Source organism: Marmota monax, unplaced genomic scaffold (assembly GCF_021218885.2).
Source record: "Marmota monax isolate L192 unplaced genomic scaffold, Marmota_monax_Labrador192_F-V1.1 WCK01_AAM20220418_F8-fsc00170, whole genome shotgun sequence".
NCBI lineage: Eukaryota > Metazoa > Chordata > Mammalia > Rodentia > Sciuridae > Marmota > Marmota monax.
In genome coordinates, this window is record NW_026692395.1 from 1,053,918 (window position 1) to 1,063,854 (window position 9,937).

Below are 9,937 nucleotides of genomic sequence, written 5' to 3' on the forward strand. Positions count from 1 at the left end.
GTGGTACTGAGGATAGAACCTCACATATGCGAGGCAAGTGCTCTACTGCTGAGCTCCAGCTCCAGCCTGAGATCATAGTTATCTTTACAACAACAACAACAACGAAAAATATATATATATCTTTTGGAAAAATATCTATCCTTTGAACAAAAATTTGAAAAAGCTTAATTTTAGCCTACTTTGAAGCCATCCTAATGTGGAGAAGGACAAGAGACAGAACTTTAACTCACATGAGGCTGACTGCTTGATAAATATTAATATTTTCCTCTTTTTTTGGTACTAGGGATTGAACTCAGGGGCACTTGACCACTGAGCCACATTTCCATCCCTATTTTTATTTAGAGACAGGGTCTCACTGAGTTACTTAGTGCCTTGCTTTTGCTGAGGCTGGCTTTGAACTCACGATCCTACCTTAGCCTCCCAATCCTCTGTGATTACAGGTGTACACAGTGCACCTGATGCCTCTTTGTTTTTAACAGTGTCATTCTACAGAGTTCTCATGTATTATTTCCTGAATATATAAATATCAGTTAACATACGACAACATTACATCTGATATATGAATCAAACAGAAAGGCTTAGAATGCTCTTAACTTCTTTTTGTGAATACAGTAGCAAAATGTTCTCAAGTTCCATATTGTCAACCTTTAAACAAATCAGGTTCTCCTTATTACCTTCCAAAAATACTTTTAAATTCCCACTTCAGTGTAAAGAGTAACACAAAATTTATATACAATTTATTGACAAGTTACCTTCATCTAGTTACAAATCATTAAATGATATAAATGCTAACCAAATTTATTATTTCTATATAAAGCTGAAGGAAACTATTGCTACAGACAGTTTTAATTGGGAAGCACCAACTTGGTAAATTGCTTTTGTAAGCTTTACATTTTAAAAAGCTTATATACGTGAAAAACATGACTACATCTAACACACAAAGAAGCCAGTGATGGTTAGTGTCACAATTACACAGATGTTCTTACATTAACTTTGTTCAACTTTTAAAGTAAAATTTAGGAGAGGCAGAGCCGCCCCCTCCCCCTGCACCGGCAAGGTAGAAAACCAACAGTGGGAGGTAGGACACTAAAGGGGGGAAAATAATCAAAGAGGAAAACAAACCATGTTTAGTAACAGAAATAAACAAATATGGCTGGAAGAACAACCCATATCTCAATAATAACCATAAATGTTAATGGCTTAAACTCACCAATCAAGAGACACAGGCTAGTAGAATGGATCACAAAACAAGACCCAACAATATGCTGCCTACAGGAGACGCATTTGATAGGAAAAGACATACATAGGCTGGAGGTGAAAGGTTGGGAAAAATCATATCACTCATATGGACTTCGGAAACAAGCAGGAGTATCCATACTCATATCAAATAAAATAGATTTCAAGCCAAAGTTAATCAAAAGGGATAAAGAGGGACACTACATACTGCTCAAGGGAACCATACACCAACAAGACATAACAATCATAAATATATATGCCCCAAACAATGGTGCAGCTATGTTCACCAAACAAACCCTTCTCAAGTTCAAGAGTCTAATAGACCACCATACAATAATCATGGGAGACTTCAACACACCTCTCCCACCACTGGACAGATCTTCCAAACAAAAGTTGAATAAGGAAACTATAGAACTCAATAACACAATTAATAACCTAGACTTAATTGACATATATAGAATATACCACCCAACATCAAGCAGTTACACTTTTTTCTCAGCAGCACATGGATCCTTCTCAAAAATAGATCATATATTATGTCACAGGGAAACTCTTAGACAATATAAAGGAGTAGAGAAAATACCATGCATCCTATCTGATCATAATGGAATGGAACTGAAAATCAACGATAAAAGAAGGAAGGGAAAAGAATACATCACTTGGAGAATGAACACTAGGTTACTGAATGATCAATGGGTTATAGAAGACATCAAGGAAGAAATTAAAAAATTCTTAGAGATTAATGAAAACACAGACACAACATATCGGAATCTATGGGACACATTGAAAGCAGTTCTAAGAGGAAAATTCATTGCTTGGAGTTCATTCCTTAAAAAAAGAAAAAACCAACAAATAAATGATCTCATACTTCATCTCAAAATCCTAGAAAAAGAAGAGCAAAACAACAGCAAAAGAAGTAGAAGGCAAGAAATAATTAAAATCAGAGCTGAAATTAATGAAATCGAAACAAAAGAAACAATTGAAAAAATTGACAAAACTAAAAGTTGGTTCTTTGAAAAAATAAACAAAATCGACAGACCCTTAGCCATGCTAGCGAAGAGAAGAAGAGAGAGAACTCAAATTACTAACATACGGGATGAAAGAGGCAATATCACAACAGACACTTCAGAAATACAGAAGATAATCAAAAATTATTTTGAATCCTTATACTCCAATAAATTAGAAGATAGTGAAGGCATAGATAAATTTCTTAAGTCATATGATCTGCCCAGATTGAGTCAGGAGGATATAGACAACCTAAACAGACCAATATCAATTGAGGAAATAGAAGAAACCATCAAAAGACTACCAACTAAGAAAAGCCCAGGACCGGATGGGTATACAGCAGAGTTTTACAAAACCTTTAAAGAGGAACTAATACCAATACTTTTCAAGCTACTTCGGGAAATAGAAAAAGAGGGAGAACTTCCAAATTCATTCTATGAGGCCAACATCACCCTGATACCTAAACCAGACAAAGACACTTCAAAGAAAGAAAACTACAGACCAATATCTCTAATGAACCTAGATGCAAAAATCCTCAATAAAATTCTGGCCACTCGGATACAAAAACTTATCAAAAAAATTGTGCACCATGATCAAGTAGGATTCATCCCTGGGATGCAAGGCTGGTTCAATATACGGAAATCAATAAATGTTATTCACCACATCAATAGACTTAAAAATAAGAATCATATGATCATCTCGATAGATGCGGAAAAAGCATTTGACAAAGTACAGCATCCCTTTATGTTCAAAACTCTAGAAAAACTAGGGATAACAGGAACATACCTCAATATTGTAAAAGCAATCTATGCTAAGCCTCAGGCTAGCATCATTCTGAATGGAGAAAAATTGAAGGCATTCCCTCTAAAATCTGGAACAAGACAGGGATGCCCTCTCTCACCACTTCTGTTCAACATAGTTCTCGAAACACTGGCCAGAGCAATTAGACAGACAAAAGAAATTAAAGGCATCAAAATAGGAAAAGAAGAACTTAAATTATCACTATTTGCAGGTGACATGATTCTATACCTAGCAGACCCAAAAGGGTCTACAAAGAAACTATTAGAGCTAATAAATGAATTCAGCAAAGTGGCAGGATATAAAATCAACACGCATAAATCAAAGGCATTCCTGTATATCAGCGACAAATCCTCTGAAATGGAAATGAGGACAACCACTCCATTCACAATATCTTCAAAAAAAATAAAATACTTGGGAATCAACCTAACAAAAGAGGTGAAAGACTTATACAATGAAAACTACAGAACCCTAAAGAGAGAAATAGAAGAAGATCTTAGAAGATGGAAAAATATACCCTGTTCATGGATAGGCAGAACTAACATCATCAAAATGGCGATATTACCAAAAGTTCTCTATAGGTTTAATGCAATGCCAATCAAAATCCCAACGGCATTTCTTGTAGAAATAGAGAAAGCAATCATGAAATTCATATGGAAAAATAAACGACCCAGAATAGCAAAAACAATGCTAAGCAGGAAGTGTGAATCAGGCGGTATAGCGATACCAGACTTCAAACTATACTACAGAGCAATAGTAACAAAAACAGCATGCTACTGGTACCAAAACAGGCGGGTGGACCAATGGTACAGAATAGAGAACACAGAGACCAATCCACAAAATTACAACTATCTTATATTAGACAAAGGGGCTAAAAGCATGCAATGGAGGAAGGATAGCATCTTCAACAAATGGTGCTGGGAAAACTGGAAATCCATATGCAACAAAATGAAACTGAATCCCTTTCTCTTGCCATGCACAAAAGTGAATTCAAAATGGATCAAGGAGCTTGATATCAAATCAGAGACACGCCGTCTGATAGAAGAAAAAGTTGGCTACGATCTACATACTGTGGGGTCGGGCTCCAAATTCCTCAATAGGACACCCATAGCACAAAAGTTAATAACTAGAATCAACAAATGGGACTTACTCAAACTAAAAAGTTTTTTCTCAGCAAAAGATACAATAAGAGAGGTAAATAGAGAGCCTACATCCTGGGAACAAATCTTTACTCCTCACACTTCAGATAGAGCCCTAATATCCAGAGTATACAAAGAACTCAAAAAATTAGACAATAAGAGAACAAACAACCCAATCAACAAATGGGCCAAGGACCTGAACAGACACTTCTCAGAGGAGGACATACAATCAATCAACAAGTACATGAAAAAATGCTCACCATCTCTAGCAGTCAGAGAAATGCAAATCAAAACCACCCTAAGATACCATCTCACTCCAGTTAGATTGGCAGCCATTATGAAGTCAAACAACAACAAGTGCTGGCGAGGATGTGGGGAAAAGGGTACACTTGTACATTGCTGGTGGGACTGCAAATTGGTGCAGCCAATTTGGAAAGCAGTATGGAGATTTCTTGGAAAGCTGGGAATGGAGCCACCATTTGACCCAGCTATTCCCCTTCTCGGTCTATTCCCTAAAGACCTAAAAAGAGCATGCTACAGGGACACTGCTACATCGATGTTCATAGCAGCACAATTCACAATAGCTAGACTGTGGAACCAACCTAGATGCCCTTCAATGGATGAATGGATAAAAAAAATGTGGCATTTATACACAATGGAGTATTACTCTGCATTAAAAAATGACAAAATCATAGAATTTACAGGGAAATGGATGGCATTAGAGCAGATTATGCTAAGTGAAGCTAGCCAATCCCTAAAAAACAAATGCCAAATGTCTTCTTTGATATAAGGAGAGTAACTAAGAACCGAGTAGGGTCGAAGAGCATGAGAAGAAGATTAACATTAAACAGGGATGAGAGGTGGGAGGGAAAGGGAGAGAGAAGGGAAAAGGCATGGAAATGGAAGGAGACCCTCAGGGTTATACAAAAGTACATACAAGAGGAAGTGAGGGGAAGGGGAAAAATAATACAAGGGGGACAAACGAATGTCAGTAGAGGGAGCAGAGAGAGAAGAGGGGAGGGGAGGGGAGGGGAGGGGAGGGGAGGGGGGATAGTAGAGGATAGGAAAGGCAGCAGAATACAACAGACACTAGTATGGCAATATGTAAATCAATGGATGTGTAACTGATGTGATTCTGCAATCTGTATATGGGGTAAAAATGGGAGCTCATAACCCACTTGAATCAAATTGTGAAATATGATATACCAAGAATTATGTAATGTTTTGAACAGCCAACAATAAAAAATTTAAAAAAATAAATAAATAAAAAAATAAAGTAAAATTTAGAATCTATAGTGTACAGTAACCATGGTCACAGGTCTCCATGGGTTAGCTATACTAGCAAAAATCAAAGGATAGATTTAAATATCTCAAAACATTTAGGAAACAATGTTAATTATCAGAAATATACTTAGTAAAAGCAAACAGATACAAGACAGGTCTTCAAATGACAGCATGGTCCTTCCATATCATATACAACATATAAAAGAGCACTTATTGATTACCTTTCTGGTAAACCTACATTAACTTTCATTTTACAAATTTTTACATAACACTTAAACAAGGCTCAGACAAACATAGTTCTCAGATGTATACATATCTCTAATCACATATATTTAAAGTATCAACTATATTGTTATAACCCGAAATAGTTGTTGTTTAACAAGTTATAAAGTAATCATTTAAAAGACTTTAAAACAGGAACAAACCCTAATTCCTTTAAGACTTAATTTCCCTAAGTAATATAACCTAACAGATACAGAAAACTATTTTCATAGATAAGAGCAGATCAATATTTCAGACTTTGCTTTGTATCAGTACATTAAAATTTGAATAACTTTGTAAACTTAGCTAATTTAATCACACAATATTTTTTTAAGATTTACCTTCCACAAACTTTTTTGCAACATACTTAGACATTCTATAGCTTGTTTATATCCTTAATTTTGTCTTCTCTTTAATCTTGGACAAGAATATTACTTTACCATACAAAACATTTTCTCATCCAGAAACTTTTCTTTTACCTTCTATCCAAACTGTTTCTATACATATAACTTTTTTACATCTCCTTTCTAGTCTCAGACCTTTTCTTAAATTCATATGAATATTATCTGTGCATTTAATTTACAAAACAAATTTCATCCCAAGAGAGGGATCAGATAATCTACATATAGAAAAACTGTACCTCAATCTTCTTTTTTCCTCCCAGGTTGCATTCAAGGGGTTGGAGCATAGGATATTTTTGCACCTGACCTATCTCCCATATAATCACAATGCCATTAACTTTAAGTGAATTTCCCAACATCAACTGTACCCAGAGTCTCCTTTTAGGCCTTTTTCTTTTTTAATATTTTGTTTTACTTGTATTTGGACACAATGCCTTTATTTTATTTTTATGTGGTGCTGAGGATTGAACCCAGTGCCCCACATGTGCTAGGTAAGCACTCTACCACTGAGCCACAACCCCAGCCCCTGGACCTTTTTCTTATACTAGGCACATTGATGTGTATTGGAGGAGGCCCTTTCCATCGTTTTCTTTAGGTTTCCTTGAAGATCATTTTGCAGAGGCTGCCAACAAAACAGGGTTGTCCTTAGTTTCTGGGTTGTTTTTTTTTTTTTCTTTTCTGGGTACAGTTGGGTATCTTGCCAGTTTCCCCAGGCACTTCATTTGATGGGATACTGTCTTAGCAAGAATTGCTCTGCCCCAGTGATAGATATTCCCTAGTCAAATACGGTGTCCTGTTACGTCTTAAAAGAGGAGACTATTCCTGTCCCTGGGTCATAAATTAAAGGGCTAGAACCTACTGCCAAGTCCTTTATGGCCACCAGCTTCCACCTACCATGGGCAAAGCGGGCTGGAAGGCAAGGCAGAGGCCAGGTTCTCTTTGGCCATTTTTCTACAGTCCTGGCAGTTTTCCTGACATTTTTTCCAGCCTAGGGCTGGTGTCCTTGACCCACAGGGAGATGATCTGCAGCTGCCTGGAGTCAGTCTGAAAAACAGTACTGAGAGTGCCAGCACTGGGTTGAAAGGATTTAAATCTTTTTAGCCCTTTCTTCTAGTGTCCTTCTGTGCTTGTATACCAGATTCAGTGCCTTTTTACATCCTCAAATTAGTTTCTAGCTGGTCAACTCCTTATCATGCAACTGCAAAATGCCTACACCTACAGACCTTCTTCCATTTATTAACCTCTGACAAATCAACTCCAGCTGCAAGATTTTATAATAATTCAGGAATCCATTAAAAGGCCAGATTGTTACAGTCAAACATCATTAATTTCTTAGACAGGCTTTTACCGACAGATGGCCCGGCCAACCAAGTTCTTTCCCAAGAGACTACCTATAGGATCAATGTTGTATTTCCCAGGTTTTAAAGGACCAGTAACAGATACAATCAAAAAACACACAGAGGGACAGACAACCAGAGGGAATTCCCAAGCCCAAGGCCAACAAAAAGATGAGAACCTAAAACAGACCGGAAGGAATTAAGTCCCACTTAACTGTGACTCCTACACCATTGTTGCCACAGGTGTCCCTACAAAGGAGAACCAGATGTGTGGAATCAAGGATCTTAATGTGCACACTGGGGGACTTACCAGATGGCCAAGGGTTTCACAAATTTACTGTATTCAGTTTCCTTTTTCTTAAAGTAGACTGAGTGATATAGCAACCTATATAGTTCAGAGAGAGAAGGTGAGAGTTTCCCAAAGCAAAAGGAGCTTTGGCAGCTGCTGAGACAGTCCCTCAGTCCCTTTCTTTACTCACAGGAACAGCTTTTTTTAGGTCAACCAGAGGCAAACTCACTTATCTCCTAACTCTATAGCAGTTGACTCTCAATAAGCTCGCCACCTACTTTGCATCCTCAGCATGGAAATGGGTTTGCTTGGAGTGACAGGGCTATCCAGGAAAGCCAGAGCAGGAGCTGCTTTGGGTCCCATTAGTTACCAAATCCTCAGTCCTTGTCCTCAAAGCCAATCCAATAATGAGAACATGGTTTTGAAAAAAAAAAAAAAAGGAATAAGAAATTTTTGTTTTGCCTATAAAGGAGAAACACAGGAGACTCCTATCCAAAGGCTGTGGTTCTGCCCATCAGGGGGAACAGGGAAGAGGTAATCCAAAGGCATCCTGTTTCCTCTGAGATAAGGGAGGGGGTGATTAGAAGGAATAGATCACTGAGGGGAAGATTAGCTAGAAGAGGAAAAAAAATGTCTGATTTAGAGTAGCAAAGGCTTTATTCAAAGCATGAAGTGGACCATTGTTACATTGTCAACCCAAGGTTTTTGGACTCTTCACATCCCCCCGGGAAAGAGCTACAACAGTGATTATCCACAACAGTATAAATGAATGTCACTTTTGATGTGGCATATTAGCTACTCGTAAAGGCAGCTCCCCTCAATGTGTGGCGGAATCTGGTCTCGGCCCAATGCCTCTCTTTTCATCTTGTTTACCTGCCATAGTGGTCCCTAGGATAAGGATATCCTGTCCTCTCAGAGTCCCCCAAGTCAGTGACCTACTGAAGTTCCTCCCACTATAGTCTGTTTGGGGTCAGTGTAGCTCACCCCTGGTCCAGAGGCATGTGTGGCTCCTCATTTTGTGTTCAGGCCCACAGGTCTCACAGTGTCCAGCACCTGCATAGTGGGGACCCCAGTGGTTGATTCACTTCCTTCCTTGGGCAGCTAGGTACCTCTGACCCCCAGAAGTTAGTGCTAGCAAGTTGGATTCACTCAAGTACTGGTAGTACCACTTGGTCAGGTTTATAAGGCACAGAGGGAGGGAGACCACAAAAAATAGAGTGTAATGCCAGGTCTGGCTATCGAGGTGGGATTTCATATTCTGAGTCCTACTACATGAAGCCTTCCAGGATCAGTTAGCCAATTGATTGTCCTACTGACTGGGTAGACCCCATTCTACTTCCTTGATCATCACCAAATCCCCTTCCTTGATGGGATACTGTCTTAGCAAGAATTGTGTGTAGTGTGTTTGAGGATTTCAAATTGCTCAAAGAAAAGACTTGAAAACATGATGTTAGTGTGAAAGCTGTCATTTTGTCAGTGCTAGGACAGGTTGCATGAGAGGGCAAGCCCTCACAGCTGTGCCTCATGAGACAATGGCATGGGGCCACTACCCAGGAAGTAAAGGAGGGAATGGAAACTGCAGAGGAGAGGGGGGTTAGAGAAGGGGTTACAAGTCTAGGTGATCAGTTGCTCAGCAGCAAGATGACAAATCTGTGTCAGCATTTTGGGGTCTTATGTAGCCCCAAGGGTTTGTGTTTCTTTCTGTGGATGGCAGATGTTGGGCACAGTTTTGCAGGGTATGCAAAACAGACAAGCTCTAAATGGCTAAAACTAGTATTTGGCTATCTTTAAACAGTTGCAAGTGTAAAGGCTAAGTTTGGCAAGCAGATTTTGAGTTACTTGTTCCAGCCTGCCATTAAAATACAGGACCAAGGCTGGGGCTGGGGCTCAGTGGTAAATGCTTGCCTGACACACGTGAGGCACTGGGTTTGATCCTTAGCACCACATAAAAATAAGGTAAAGGTATTATATCCACCTATAACTAAAAAAATACATATTAAAAAATACAGGACCATCTTTGGCTTGTTAATCTAACAGTCTTTAATTTTTATAATGTGAAGAAGATACCAAGATTATTTTTTCCAGGTGGATATATATTTCAAAATACTGTCTTTCCCCCACTGAATTCTGGTCTTTGTGGTTAATCAACTGACAATCTTTGTGAGGATCTGTTTATAATTTTTTTTT